This window comes from Heterocephalus glaber, unplaced genomic scaffold (genome assembly GCF_053883595.1).
Source record: "Heterocephalus glaber isolate CG9 unplaced genomic scaffold, H.glaber_assembly_v1.0 deba00001442, whole genome shotgun sequence".
Taxonomy (NCBI): Eukaryota; Metazoa; Chordata; class Mammalia; order Rodentia; family Bathyergidae; genus Heterocephalus; species Heterocephalus glaber.
The window spans coordinates 11,536,229-11,552,115 of record NW_028258296.1 but is presented as its reverse complement, the minus strand read 5'-3'; the positions used below and the strand labels follow the sequence as shown (position 1 = coordinate 11,552,115).

Sequence of the window (15,887 nt, the reverse complement as noted above, 5' to 3'; positions counted from 1 at the left end):
TTGTTTTATGTAGTCAATTACCAGTCTGCATATCTTGTTTCATCAAAAGTCTTCCATCTGGCTCACTTTTTCTCCTCTCAGTAATATTTGATCAAAATATTTTAGTGAGGCTCTGCTGATGGCAAACTCTCTTTTTTGCATGAAAATATCTTTATTTCACCCTTTTTCTTGAACTCATTGTCTTTCAATATGGAAATCTCCATTGGCAATTTTTTTTCATTATATCTCTCCATTATTTCTGTTTTTTCTTTCTCAAGATGTGATTTGACATGTTAAATCTAACTCCATCCTGAATATAGTGACTATGTTTTAGTATTTTTTGCCCTTTGTTTCTCTATGCTGTGTTCTGAATAATTTATTTTGATGTAATCCTAGTGTTCTATTGCCTCCTCAGTTATGTTTAATTGGATATCAGACTTTACATTTCATTTATCATGGGTTTTCACTTCCAGATTCAATTTACTTCTTTTTCAAATATGCTAGATGAATTTTTATAGTTCTTCACATTTATTTTCATGTTTGTCTTTAATTTTTGTCTTTATATATCCTTTTATTGGTACATTTTAGGCATACAATATAATGACATTCATCATTGGAAATGTGTACCTTTACATAATCTCTTGTTTCTTGTATTTTCCCCCTTCCCCTGCCTTCCCTTCAACCCCTCCATACTTCCCTATTTACAGAGACTTTGCTTTTTAAAATTTTCTCATTTGTCTTTAATTTTTGAAAAACGGATTCAGTCTAGTTATTGTGTAATCTGGGATTAATTTAAAAATCTGAAGTTTTTGTGAGTCTATTGCTGTTTGTTTATAAGCTAGTTCCTTCATGATGTCTTGCCTCTGAATGTAATTTCTATATAAGCTGCATATTTTCTGTATAAAATACTTTGTGAGAATTCTTAGAGTATTCTGATAGTGGTCCTTCTGTCCATCAGCTTCCTGGACACAACTACAGGTGGAGTCCACTTCAGACCATTTGCATACACAGAAAATTCAAGTGAGGGTGTTTCCTCCTGTCTTTCAACTCAATGCCAAGTTAACTTCTTTAATAGTGGATGGGCTTCATTCTGAGGGTATAACCCTTTGGATTTCCAACTTTATAAGAGACAATGCGTTTGACTCCTCACTTTGGGCAGCCTCAGGACTGTGTCTTCTGTCCTTCTTACTCCTGAATTTGCTAGTTTAGTAGACACCTTTAAAACTGTAGTATCTGTCTCTCTCTGAGTTCTCACTTTCACTACATTTTGGCCTGATACTGTGTTTCATTTCTGCACTTTTAAAAAGATGTCTTATAAGGTTTATATCCAAATTTTAAAATTTTTTTTCAGAGAGAGATACAGACTGAGACAGAGAAAAGGAGAGAGAAGGGCACTTACCATAATTTTCAAATTAGAGCTGATAGATAAAACTTCAGTTGTGGATTTGTCTTCACAGTTTTGCACTACTACTGCTATGCTTTGGATCTAAAATGTTTCCTCAAAGTCTTAAGTGTTTAGAAGGTGACTGGATTGTGGGGGCACTCTGGGGATTCATCTGTTGATGAGTTTGGTGGCTGCATAGGAGGTGGGTTTTGTTGGAAGTGATCATGGCAGGCATGATCAAGAAGGGTGTATTCTTGTCCCCTGGTTGCTCTCTTTTCCCTCTGCTTCTTGGCTATCAGGTTGAGCACAAATCCTTCGACATTCTCCTCTGCCATCCCATTTCTGCCTTGGAGCCAGCAAACCATGAACTGCAACTGTCAACCAAAATAAATTTCTGTTCCTTTAAGTTGTGTGTGTCAGATATTTTGTCCCAACAACTGGAAAGTGGCAGAGACAATTACCATCATGGCAGCATGAGGCAAATACTTGTTTTGAGTGCCAAATTTCTCTTAAGTCTTTCTCTCCCTTTCTCTAATGCATACAGAATATAGAAGAGACGAGCCTAAAGTTTTCTTTTGACAACGAGTATTCATACTATGTTCAATCTCTGGAAAATTCCATTTTGTGCGAAAAAAGTACATGAGCATTTCTGCTTCACATATGTTCCTAGAGTATACAAGTATCAAATCCAGGCTGTTGAATCTTTTATTTTATCAAAGGTGATAATATTCCACAAAGGAGTGAAACAAGCCCACTGGCATTCCAAGTGATTATCTTGTTCTGTAACACATACCCCACCTTGAGCTCTTCTTATTCTCTGGAAGCTTAGGTTAGGTCATGCAGTAGGCTTTGTAAATATCTGCCACCTGCTATTTCTCCTATTTGTATTTTACATGACTGGCCTGACTTGTTGGTGAAAGATCATTATTTACTACAATTTTTCCTCAATTATTCCACAAGTAGAGGCACCCATGTGGTACAGATTCTAATAGTATACTCTACTTATAGTTTTTATTGTATATTGATGCACTGTGGGCAGAGATTATGTGTTTAAACATATTTTCTTTCCTACACTTCAGACCCAGGGATAGGGATGTTTTTGAGGAATTATTATCTTCCATCTTTTTGAGTTGTGACGATACTCAGAGTTGCTAAGCAGTTTAATTTTGTTCTCACCAATAGCCTGTGGATGATATGAGAAAGGAGGGGAGATACTATCACTAGCTACAAAAACTGCTTTATGCATTTGTGTTAAACTATCAAATTCTTACTATATTTCTCTACTAGTGCTTGTTCTTAAGTTTAAAGGAGTCTTTTACTCAACCATAGCTTTAAAGACAATTTTCTCCTTCTATCCAGAGATTCATTTTTGTATTTATATAATGATGAAAACTATAATGTTTCCACCTTTACTCATTTACTATTGTATTGGCTAAACTTGACATACAGAATGACAAGATGAAGTCACTTATTTTTAAATTTAGGATGAGTAAATATGCTATTCATTTTCAACTCTGGTTGTAAAACTGTTCTTATATTTTCAGGAGGTGCTGAGAAGGGTCTAGTGGGATACTTAAGTACATAATCTATGAAACTAGCAGAAAATAAGGGATTGCTCTAATGTAATTAAAGTATGTCATGGGTGTTTTATTTTCTTCTTGTTTATTTCTTTTCATTTTTGAGTGACTCGTGTTGAGCAATAAAATACAAGTATGCTAGAAAGAAATATTAGAAAATCCATGGTGGTAGCTTTCAAACTCAATTCGTGTTCTTGTTTGCCTCCAGGGTCTCTTCTTAAATCAATATTGATCCAGAATGTTATTTATTCTGAGAAGATGTGTGATTATCCAATAATTCATAGGTGTGGTATAGTACAAATTCACTGCTTTGACACAGTAGTCAAGAAAAATCATTTTTTCAAAAGGGCATTTCCAACGCTTCCTAAACGAGCTTATTTCAGCACTGCCTAAAAACTCTATTAAAAAGCAGCCCGGGTGTTTTATGTCTGTTTCCCTTTGCCCACTCCAGGGAGGTGGATGTTGCTTCTTGTAAGTATTGCATCTAAGTGTATGACTGGATCATTTATGATCTGTGTTCATTTAAGATAAATTATTTCAAATGATGGTGCAAATTATTTAAAAACTGTTCTTGTGTTTAGAAAAATCCTTATAATAGGAGATTTGACTTTTTCTTTCTTTTTTTTGTTTTAATTTGATACCGGGGATCGAACTCAGGACCTTGCGAGGCAGGCGCTGGAACTACTGAGCTAAATCCCTGGCCCATAAATAGATGGGTGTTTCCTTCTGGTTTGTTTTTTTGTTTCGTTTTGTCTTTTGTTTTTTGTTTTGTTTTGTTTTGTTTTGTTTGGTACTGGGGATCGAACTGAGCAAGCAGGCAGCGAAACCACTGAGTGAAATCCCCGGCCTCCTGAGATTTGATATTTTTGATGCAATGTACTGTGATTTACTGTCACATATATTCAGGAAGTTACTCAGACTGGCAGAAAACAACCCTCCCAAGGCCATGATAACACTGTATTGTGTGGTCTGAGGTCGGGGCTGAAAGAGTGTCATTTGCACTTCCATCGATCTTACGGTGTCCGATGTCCGATGTGGGGTCATAGTTCCGCCTGAGATGAGCTCCTGGGTGGGCCTCACTTTCTGCATGACGCACTGTCACCATTAGAGCACGAAGCCCGGGGCCATTCCCTTCCTTCACCCCTCCACATGTACCCTGGAACGCTCTGGAACTGCTTCATCCCCTCAGCGCCACACTCACCATCCTGTATCTGAAATGTGCGCGCAGTCTGCTTGTTGGTTCATCTGCTCTCACTCTCCTATGCCTCTGCACTTTGCAGACACGTAAACACACGGCAATTCCGTGCCTTTTGCAGAGGACTGAGAGGCTTCGGAAGTCCTACTCCAGCTCCTGATAACGTGCTTAGGTCCTCTAACCGCTGTCATGGCTCCTTCTCCAGGCGTAGCTCTTTCTTACAGCTGAGCATGTCCCTTTGTCACTCTTCCCGACACAATGCATTCTTTCCCGGAGCATGCTTAAATTCCTCTCCTTCAAAAACATACCCTAAATATCACACTCCACATTGAAATCTTTCTAAAATTATAGTTGTCACTTATAACCAGTATGTGGATATAATCAAAATTGAGTTGTATTGATTCTATACTAATCTACTTTGGATATATATATATATATAATATATTATATATTATATATTATAATAAATGGGTATTATATATAATTCCCTAAGTATATAACTTATATATATATAATTCCCATATTAAATGATTTCCCTTGAGGGTAAAATTTTCCTACCTCTGTTCTTTATTTTCTTCTCTGCTGTCATTTTATGGATGACAAAATGGGATTTTAAAGAGCAAAAACAATAATTTTCCCCAATCACAGCTTGTAGGTGGTAGAGATGGCATTTGGTACCAGGCAATTTGATAGGTAGTTTTTATTCACCAGTGTGGGCTATTTCCATTGTAAACTCCTACTGATCTTGACATTAGAAGTTGGATGCTGAGTTAGTGTTGGTAATGTGTCATTTTTCACATTAGTGTAATCCTGAGTCCATTAACTTGACTCCAGTCCAAGTTGAAATCTACCTAAAATGATTAAAATGTCAAAATTGATCCCCTATTTGTGTTTTCATAAAGATAGGAGAGTTCAAAATGATATTGACATTTTTTAAAAATTTACAACTATTTGAGTAACTGTATGTACATAACAGACATTACTGTAGGTAATATGGATAGAACATTAAGCAAAGAAGCTGTTTATGAATCAAGAAGGAGATATGGTCATGTGTATTAGCTTCCTATTGCTACTGTAATGAATTACCTTAAACCTGTCAGCTAAAATAACACAAATTCATTATCACACAATTCCAGTGGTCAGAAATGCAAAATAGATTTCAGGGAGCCAAAACAGGGGTTGGCAGGGTGAATTTCTTTGTGAAGGCTCAGGGTGGAGGTGAGAGACCCATTTGCTTTCTTTTTAGTGTCTGGACCAGGCTTGTCCAACCCAGGGCCCATGGGCTACATGCAACCCGAGGTACCTTGTAATGTGGCCCAACAACATCATACACTTTTAACATTTTTGTGTGATTTTCAGAGATATTTTTCATGACTCAGTTGCATAGTGCTTGATCATGGGCTGTGTGAGCAACAAGAAAGCTAAGGGGTTGGGCCAGGGATTTAGCTCAGTGGTTTCGCTGCCTGCTGCACAAGCGCAAGGACCCAAGTTCAATCCCCAGTACCAAAAAAAAAAGAGAGAGCTATGGGGGGGGGGGTGCAGTGCTATGTAACTCTGTTGTTCCAGTGAGTCCAGTAGAAACCCACATGTATCAGGCATCACATATGCTTGTGTGTCTTGGTGGAAAACAGAGAAATTACCCATCATAGTACAATGAATGATTGATCACAAAATACAGCAAATGTTTAAGTTTTTAAAAAAATTATAGGGCTGAGGATTTAGCTCAGTGGTTCCGCCGCCTGCATCACAAGCTCAAGGTCCCAAGTTCAATTCCCAGTACCAAAAAAAAATTATAGTAAAAGATGCATTGCCAAGAATGATAAGTGTATTCCAAGAAAGGTAGAGTATTTTGAAGGATACTCATGCCAATGTGTCTTTTACTGTAATAAAGTTTTAAAATTTAAATGTACAGTGTGTTTTTTGATCTCACTTCATTGATCAATTATTTTCAGCAGTTCTTATCAAATGAAAACATTATGGTGAGTCTTCATCCACCATGTTCACCAGAGCCAGCACTTTGTGGCTTCTGGATCTTCTCAAAAGTCAAAATAACCCTGAAAGGTAAACATTTTGATTCGGGACATCAGGGCAACCACAATAGCATAATTAAAGATGCTTATGAAAAAGGACTTCCAGAACTACTTTAGAAAGTGACAAGAATGATGGGCTAAGTGTGCTCAAAGCAAGAGTGAATTTTTTGAGGGAGATTAATGGCAATGTGTACTTTACTGTAATAAGCATTTTTAAAATTTAAACATTCACAGTAGTAGTTTTAATCACATCATATACTTCAGCCTACCTACATGTGTATGTGCCTGTGAAGACAGGCATTTATTGTTATTAAGCAGACATGTAAGCTTTTTTATTTAATTATTAAACTCTAGGTTATGTTATTTTACAAAATGATTTAATTAAGCTAAAATAGTTTTGTTACTTATATGCACTGACTACATGATATGTATTTATTAGTCTGGTTTTGTCATACCTAATGAATACATTCATCACTGGGAATAGTACCTATGCATATCACATCTTAATCCTTATTACATCCCCTTTCCCCTCTCCTCCCTCTTGTTTCCACCATTCTCATCTCTAAAAATAAGCCTTCCTGTTACCTGTCATTTATCTTTTATTTCTCTCTTTTCAATTATTTATATTTTAGGTATCTCATATAAGAGAAACCATGAGATATTTAACCTTCCATGTCTTATTTTTATGTTTTGTACCGGGGATCGAACTCGGGTCCTTGCACTTGCGCAGCAGGCGGCGAAACCACTGAGGTAAATCCCCGGGCCAACGTGTCTGATTTATTTTAATTAGCACTATAGTCCCAAGATATACCCATTTTGCTACAAGTGATGAAAACTTATCCTTTGTGACTAAATAGCGCTCCATTGTGTATTTATACCACATTTTCTTTATCTGCTCTTCTGTTGAAGGACATATAAGCCACTTCTAAAACGTTGTGAGTTGTGCTGCTATAAACATGGGTATGGCTCTAGCACTATAATATGATGTCTTTAACTCTTTGAGAGAGATGCCCAGAAACACTGCAGCTGGGTCAAATGGAATTTTTGTTTTTCCCATTTTTGAGAAATCTCCATACTGGTTTCCATAGTGGTTCTTCTGATTTACATTCTCACCATCAATGAAGAAACATGCATTTCCCCCACTTCACCAGTATTTGGTGTTTTAAGAGTTCTTGTTCACCATTTTTTTCTAGAGTGAAATGGAACCTCACTGTGTTTTGATTTGTTTTTCTCTAATGTCAAAATATGCTGAACAATTTTTTCATGTACTCATTGGCTATTTGAACTTCTTTTGAGAAATGTCTCCCCACTTCATTTGCCTATACAGTATTTTGATTGGGTATTTGATTTTGTTTGGGTCTTTTCTTTGAAGAGAGTCTAATTTTAAAAATTTTAAATATTCTAGCTATTAATCCTCTGTTCAGACTAATAACAGTTTTTTCCCCTATTTTGTACATTGTTTATTCACTCTGTTGCTTGTTTCTTTTGCTGTTAAAGCTTTATAATTTGATATAATCCCACTTGTGATTCTTTGTGCTATTTCTTTTGCACCTGGGATTTGGTTCAGAAAGCCCTGGTCTATCCTAATATCTTCAAGAGATTTATCTATTTGGTCTTCAAAAAGATTAAATGTTGGGGCCGGGGATTTAGCTCAGTGGTTTCACTGCCTGCTGCGCAAGCTCAAGGACCCGAGTTCGATTTCCGCTACCAAAAACAAACAAACAAAAAAGATTAAATATTTCTATTTTGATATCTCAGTCTTTGATCTATTTTGATTTTATTTTAGTAAAGGGTGAAAAATACGCGTGTAGATTCATTCTTCTGCATGTGAATATCCAGTTTTCCCAGCACCATTTGGTAAAGAGAGTATCTTTTCTCCAGCATATGTTTTTAGCTGAACAGCTGAACGAATGAATAATGTCCCTGGAGCTGATCCACCATCCTCAGTTCTGTTCCATTGCTCCACATGTCTGTTTTTGTGCCAGTATTGTCTGTTTTTGGCACTGTAGCTTTGTAGTATAATTTGAAATCTAAGATTGTGATGCTTCTTGGCTTGCTCTTGTTGCTTGGGATTGGTTATTTTATTGTGGATCTCTATAAATTTTAGGGTTGTTTTTTCTAGTTTTATGAGGAATGCTCTTGTTTCAATCTGACAGTTTGTGCCTTTTGATTGAGAAATAAAGAGCACTGCCATCAAGAGTTACTATTGCAAAGTATTTACTGAATCTTGTCATTTCATTCCCTTTCCAGTGCCAATTTCTTTTTTTTTCCTATTGTTTAACCACTCTCCCAGTTGGATACATAATTTCCTTCAGTCTCTTTGGTCCTGGTGGCCTCCCTATCTCTGCCTAGGATTCCCATATGTATTTCTGCAATCCCCCATCTCCTGGCCTGGGCTCTGCTCCCCTCTACTCCGGCATGGCTCTTCTTCTCCCACCCAGCCACAGCTCTTTGCTGCCCATGACAGCTCAGCTCCGCACCACCTGGGCTCCGAACTTTGCCCCCCTGCCTTGCTTTGCTGCCCTGGATTGCAGCAGACTGCTGCTGGCTTTTTACTGGCTTTTTTTCTGCCTCTCCCCTCATCTTCTTCCCTCTGGCTGTTAGATACCTTCCCAAAATGATGCAGTCACCAGAGCTGAGCAATAGGCAGTGCTGGGGCTGAAAAATGATCCTTCTTTTTCCTCCAGACAGCTTGGATGTGGGATGTGGTCTGGTGGGCTCCTCTTTTAATTACTCACCCTGGGATTTCTTTCATTCATGGGTCTGAATACCTGCAGATCCAGCAAGCAACCTCTGAAGGACTCAGGAGTGCTGCTAGCTGTACTCTGCCATCTTCCTTCTCTGTATTACAGCATATATTTTACATGTGACCCAAGACGATTCTTCTTCACTCTGTGCAGCCCAGGCCAGCTGTAAAGTAGACACCCATGGTCTGGAGGCTGCTGCAATCCCTGGCTCATGACTTCACTCTTCAAAGCCAGTCTTGGCCCGCTGAGTCTTTCATTCATCACATGTTCCATTTTGGTTTTTGTCTCTTCTGTTCCCTTCTTCCCCAACTAAATGAGACAGCCAGAGATCACCACAGAAACAGAGGACAGGTATATTCCGGGCCTTAACTCAGGACCTGTTACTCATTAAAAGCATGATGTGAATTCTTCCCTTACCCTACACTCTCTCAAACAATCTTATCAAACTCAAAAACCAGGTGCATCATTGAAGCCAGGATACCTTTGCCCTAACAGCTCCAAGAATAAGCTAGATAAAAAAATATAACTGTTGAGGATCATTGCAGAAGAGCAGGGGACAAACAACCCCTGCCCCTTAGCCTGTTGCTCATTAAATACTTGTTTTATGTTTTCTCCTGAGGCAGTCAGGGACTTAAAAGCTGCTTTTGCTAAATACAGTGACTTGAGCCTACAGATGCACCACGGTAGCTAAAAGCAGGACAAAACTTGGCTTCTTTGCCTTCATTTTGTATCTACCTCCTTTATTACCTTAAAACTTTGAATCAGATCCCTGCTCAGCTTTATATAAAGATATGGTGATCATTTAAGGGGTGTCTGTCAAAAAAATGGTAACACAAGATTGGTTAGCCCTAAATTCACACAAACTATCTCATCCCCATTTACAACTTCGGACTTGAAGATAAGAGATGTATAGAGATGTTCAACAGCCGGGTTTAACTTCCTGAAATGGGAACCTAGAAATCTCCAGTCATTGCCTTACACCTGTGGTTACCTTGGATTCCAACAAAGCTTGTGCAAAACTGAGACTGTCACTGAAGCAGGAACAGTCATCTCATGGAGACCAGCTTGTCCCCTTGGGTGATGAAGACTTCTCCAGAGCTTCCTTGCAAACCCAGAACTGAGACCTCAGCAGCTCCATAAGAGCTGCTCCCTTCTTTTTGGTGGTGGACTGGTCTGACCTTTTCTATCAGAGCTGTACCTCTTTCTACTCCTCAAACTGGAGTCCCTCCCTCACTGTCTCTTATTTTCTAACTGCATAATAAGTCAGCCCAGGCTTCTCACTGTCATGTCCTGAAATTCTTCTGCAACAATGCACCAGGAACTTCTCTGGGCCAAGTTGAAGTCTTCATCTCCCCTTCAGAGGAAGCTTCTTGAATCCCTTCCAGTGACATAATGGCCCTCATGATTACACTGAGTTTATCCAGATAATCCAGAAAATCTCCCCATCTCATGTAACATATTCACAGGTTCTCAGCATGTGGATATGTATGGGAGGCATTATTCTGACTATCATGGCACATAAATGAGTTCCTTGTGATGCAGCATGTTAATTAGAACAATGGAAATAACAGAAGCCTGTCTGCCTCAGAGATGAGTTGAAATAGCTGCTTTGGGGTGGGGTTATATAAAAGTTTTCAGCATTGATTTCTAGATAAAGTGGGCTCCACGCACTGAAACAGTGGTGAGTAGAATGCCATTCTTTGTTCTTTTTGAGGGCAAGTGGAGAACTTGTGAGGGGAAGTGTATGCTTTCTACAACTACTGCCAAGAGAAGAAGGAGGGGAAAGTCATGTTGGTTGGAGATAAGGAGATTCGCGAAGCACTAGATTTTGAAGAACTATAAGCAGTGCGGAATTGGTAGAAGGTCAAGTTTCCAGTGGGGGACAGTAAGAGGAGAGGCTGAGAAGACAGGCCAGAGCATGAAAGGCTGTGTGTGGTGCACTGAAAAGAGGACCATCTTCCGGAAAGAAATGGCAAATAAACATGATTCCGTATCGTTAGTCAAGATTTTGAGGGAAAGGAGCCTCTTCCTGGAGTGAAAAGATGGACTTTCTTTTCTAGACATAATACAATGCACATATCTGAGCAATGAAACAAGCATTAAATTATGCATAGTTCTCCTTTGGCTATTGTTGAATGTTAAAACAGATCTTAATTTGTACTAGTCCACTTTTCCATGCTTGTAGAAGGTTATCTGACTTCGTGCTCAGAATCGGTCTTTTTAAAGCCCTAGACATGCATCTCATTTTAATATTCTCTTTGCTTATACTAGGTTCTCCAAAGAAAAATATTCTTGAATGAATAAAGTTAAATGTCTTAGATTTTTAAAATTTTTTACTAGTGAGTGGTAGCTGTATCATCATTTTATTTGAGAAACAGATGGTTTTGAAAGAGAAGATAAAACTGCCTGCTTTATCTTGCCATTGGCTTTCAATTGAGCCATGTGAAATCCGTACCCAAGAATTGAATTAATTACCTGGACTATTTTCCTTAGTTTTCATGAATTATTTCTAGTAAGGAAATTGCATTGTAGGAGTGTATTGCGAAGCACTAACTATAATAACAAATGTGTAGCTGTCTCTAAAATATGTTTTTCAGCGATTCCACTGTCATAATAACTTTAGTGATCAAAAGCTGAAATAAAATTAAGACACATGTAAAATATTAACTAGCTCTAGATTCTTTTGGTTTTAGTGAGAAAAATGAATTGTACTTAACTAGCTAAGCCATCTGACAGTGAAGCATCTTTAGCTGGCCTCAGTCCGTTTATTCCAGAAATGCAATTGGAGGGCTTAAGGGTCCCTGAGAAAGCACTACCCTGGATTGATTTGCAGGAAATAAAAATTTTGCATGACAATACAACTTCTGCCAGCACAGGGAGGCAGGGTGAAGTCATCACTTTCCAGCTGTCATTACTAGAAGGGATCAGTTAAATCTTATCATTTGACTATGGTGTTAGTGTATTCACAACCAAGATGGGACAGGTTTTCCAATCACAAAGTTGCTGATGTCCTTTTTGATCTTTTCTTTTTTCAAAGTACTCCTTTTTATTATAGAGCTCTCTACTTCCTTGATTAGGTTAATTCTTAAGTGTGTAATTTTTTGAAGCAATTGTGTATGGGATCATTTTCTTAATTTATTTCTTGGTGGGTTGATTATTGGTGTATAGGAAATCTATTGACTTCTGTGTGTTTTATGCCCTGCTATTTTGCTGTTTGTTCTAGGAGTTTTTTAGCGGAGAATTTTGGATCTTCTATATAAAGGATCATGTGATTTACAAATAAGGATACTTCAACCCTTTCCTGTTTCTTTTTCTTGCTTGATTGGTCTGAGCAAAGATTCAAGTACTATATTGAGCAGAAGTAGTGAGAGTAGAAACTTGTCTTGTTCTTAATTTCAGAGCAAAACTTTTCATCTCTTTCTGATAATCTGCTACTTGTTTCTTAATCCAAAGAAGTTGACACACTAGGATTAATGGTCACGCTTACTGTTCACTCTGATTCAAAATTTCCAGGGTAAAGAATGTGAGTGGCCTAGTGTCCAAACAGATCCAGTTGTCCATGGACATAGACACAAGAGAGAAACATGGCTACTGAACACACATCCCTGTGGATTAAGGCTACAGAGGGGTCAGTTCCCAGATAAAGGAGGATTTAGGCATCTATCTGTGCAGAGAGGTAGTGGTCAAGTAACAGAAGCTGACAGTGTGTCAGAGAAACTGGCGTTGAGTACAGCCAGTTTCAAAGAGGAAGCATTGTACACACTTTCCCCTGGAGGTGGCGCTGCAGGGCACGACCGTGGGATTAATTTGGCCTCAATATATGGGGCAATGTATGGATCCCAGGTAGATCATTTATTAACTGTGTAACTATGGACATATTTCTTGACCTCTCTGTGTCTCAGTTTTTGTATCTGTAAGGTAAAGCTAATAATAATTTCCTACCCATATACAATCATTTTAACAAAGTAAAACAATGCATATAAAGCATTTAGTACAGTGCTTAGCACTTGATGTTAAACACACGTTAATTATTATTATTATTCTAGTCACTATGTAGCATCATGCTACAACTGACAGATCCTGGTGTTCTCTTTTGTGGTGTTTATTTCTTTTCATGATATAGATTTTGTGACTTCCAAAAATTTCAAGACTTGATTCCCTCTCTAGACTCCCGGTTTTTTGTTTTTTTGTTTTTTTTTACTCCTACTGAGTGCTGAACACTGAACACTGAAACTCAGAAGAACCAAAACTATATTTGTGCTCTTTTCTTTACAAATTCTTCCACTCACTAATGTTCCGAATTTAATAGCATCAACCTTTCTTTCAACTTAAGTCAGAAACCAGGAGTGATGAGAATTACAGTTCCAGAAGATCTGGGTCACTTGATATGAAGCCATCCCTAGCTTCTCTTTCATACCCTAAGGCTTAAACATTCATCAAATTCTATTTGTCTGTTTCATATAATTATGAGTATGGGACCGATAACCATTTATGGTGGCTAAGTGCCAGAGACTATTCTAAGTACTTTTATAGGTGCTAATCAATTTAATCCTTCTAGCAACTTTATGGGGTAGATACTATTTTTATTCTCATTTACAAATATGGAAACCAAGACTTCAGAAGTGAAATAACCTGTCAGGGTCACTGCTAGCAAGCAGCAGTGAGCAGGCATTTCGATCTAGGGTCCTTACTCCCAGCCCTTAAGCCACACTGAAGCTCTTGATAAACCTTGTTTGTCCTCTCTCTCTTTCCATTATTTCCACCACAACTTGGGCAGTGACTCCCATTACTTCCATTACTTCAATAGATTCCTAGTTATGCTCTGTGACTTTGCTCATTCTAAGACAACTTGGATACTGTTGCTAAATAGCTCTTTCTTAAACACTGATTCTACTATGTCATTACTTTGTTCTGAAGCCTTCTATGACTCCCTGTTGCCTATGATGTATGAAAAACATTTCATCCCCGGTTTTTTAGACTTTATTTAATCTGGTTACACACCATCTATTCAGCTTTATTTTGTCATCCACCACTCCCACAAACATGCTACTTATTCCTGCCCTTGGGACTTTATTCATCTTTACAGGTTCAAACTTTACCAATCTAAAAATATTGTGGCTCTATGAAACCCTCCTTTTTGATTTCCTTTCCTTCCCTAGGACTCTCATAACACTGTTACTGTACCCCTTTTATGACACCATATTCTGCCCTGTGTTGTAGTTATTGGTACACTTTTCTTCTTCCTTGGTGTTGACTTGTTGAAGACAGATTATGTACTTCATTAATTTTCAGACCCCCTGCAGTGGCTTTTTCAATGCAAAGCACAAGAGGTGGTTGATGAATAGTTACAATAAGTATAATAGAATTTTAGTTCTACCACCAGAATGCTTCTCCTTTCCTTTTTGTTTTGTTGAACTCCTTCACACACAAAAATCTTACTTCTAAGCCCAAGGTGACAGAGGATGCTTCTAAGCCCAGCACTCTGGGAGGCTGAAGCATGGGGTTCCCGAGTCTGAGCCCAGCCTGGGCAATTTAGTGACTTCGAGAGATACTGTCTCAAAACAAAACATAAATGGGCTAGGGATTTAGCTCAATAAGAAGGTCCTGTGTTCAATTCCTAGTGCCAGCAAAACAGACAAACAAACAAAACAACAACACATTTCACTTTTTGAATGAAATTCTCTTAACTGCTAAATTCTTAATGAAACTTCCTTTCTCAGAATTCTTGTAACACTGTATATTTTACCACGTCTTTGTCTGTTCCTCTGATTACAACAAAATACCTTAGGCTGGGTGGATGAAGTTAATTTCTGAAAGTTCTGGAGGCTGGGAAGTCCAAGACTACAACGTGAGTAGATGTGGCATCTGGAAGCGAGCTGCCCTCAGCTTTCAATATGGTGCTTTCATGCGGTGTCTTCACATGGTGGAGGGAGGCCCACAGAGAGGAATGCAGTGTGCTAATATGGCAGAAGAGATGGCTTTCCAGTGGCCAGGCGGCTCTCTGAAGCCTCTTTCCCAAGACCATGACTTCCAGAGGGATGAAGCCCTCACAGTTTCATCACCTCCCAGCAGGCCCCATTTCTTAATGGTACCACACTGGTGTCATCAACATGAATTTTGGAGGAACGCAGACATGCAAACCATAGCACCATGCCATTTACTATTTTATTAATTGTTTTATGTGGCATATTCATTGCTCATGTATTGTTACACATGTCCCAGTGTATACAGAATCTCAAGAAGTATTTGTTGAGTAAATGACCAAGTCAATCTTGCTCACCAATTTAAGGTCCCAGAGCTAGGAACCACACCTTACATAACTTCTGTGTTTCCTCCCAGCTCTTCGCAGATAATAGGGGCTTTATGAATATTCACTGACTGATTGGCTCGTGGATTTCCATTGCAAATCTGTCCCATGTTGTGTTCACCGTTGTTTTGTCCTTAATGTGATTACACTGAAGAGGTCTGAGTTCTCTGGCTTCAGTTTCCCAGACTGGGCACACACAGAGGACTTTTTTCCAACCCTTTTAAAATAAAATGTTGTCCTTAACTGAGGACCAGACCTTCTTACTGGGACAAATTCCTAGACAAAGAGATGGGAATGGTGGGGAGCTGGGAATTACAAATGACCTTTGACCAGAAATGACTTGGTAGCACTTGTTAATGTTATTTGCAATATAGTTGGTGAGAAAAAAGCCATTCCATAAGTGCCTTATACTGTGTTCATTGTTGCACCAATCATGGTGCAACAATGAAAGACTAAGGTATCTTCCAAAATGACAGGAAGTCTTCCAGTAGGTCTAAAACATCAATAAAGATAAGATTCATATACTATCATAATAATCTTTATAAATCACCCAGCCTGTATGGCAGAGAGCAGCACTGAGTAGTATCTGAAAGTCTTGAAGGAAAATCTAGTCTACTGGTTAATGAGAGGAAAGGGAGAGCTAGGTAAGCATCTCACATGATAAGATG

The 15,887-nt window shown here is 38.5% G+C and overlaps 1 protein-coding gene across 9 annotated transcripts in view; it reads left to right on the top strand.

The window, feature by feature from the left end:
• The window catches only part of Slc44a5 (solute carrier family 44 member 5), a 357,115-nt gene that overhangs the window by 225,235 nt on the left and 115,993 nt on the right, over positions 1 to 15,887 (top strand). Inside the window, exon 1 of one of the 9 annotated variants that reach the window (XM_021255532.2) lies at positions 14,134 to 14,760. The exons of the other annotated variants lie outside the window; for them this stretch is intronic. The gene's annotated coding sequence lies outside the window, so the exon portion shown is untranslated. Of the gene's footprint in view, positions 1 to 14,133; positions 14,761 to 15,887 lie in introns of those variants that run through there. 9 annotated transcript variants of the gene reach the window in all.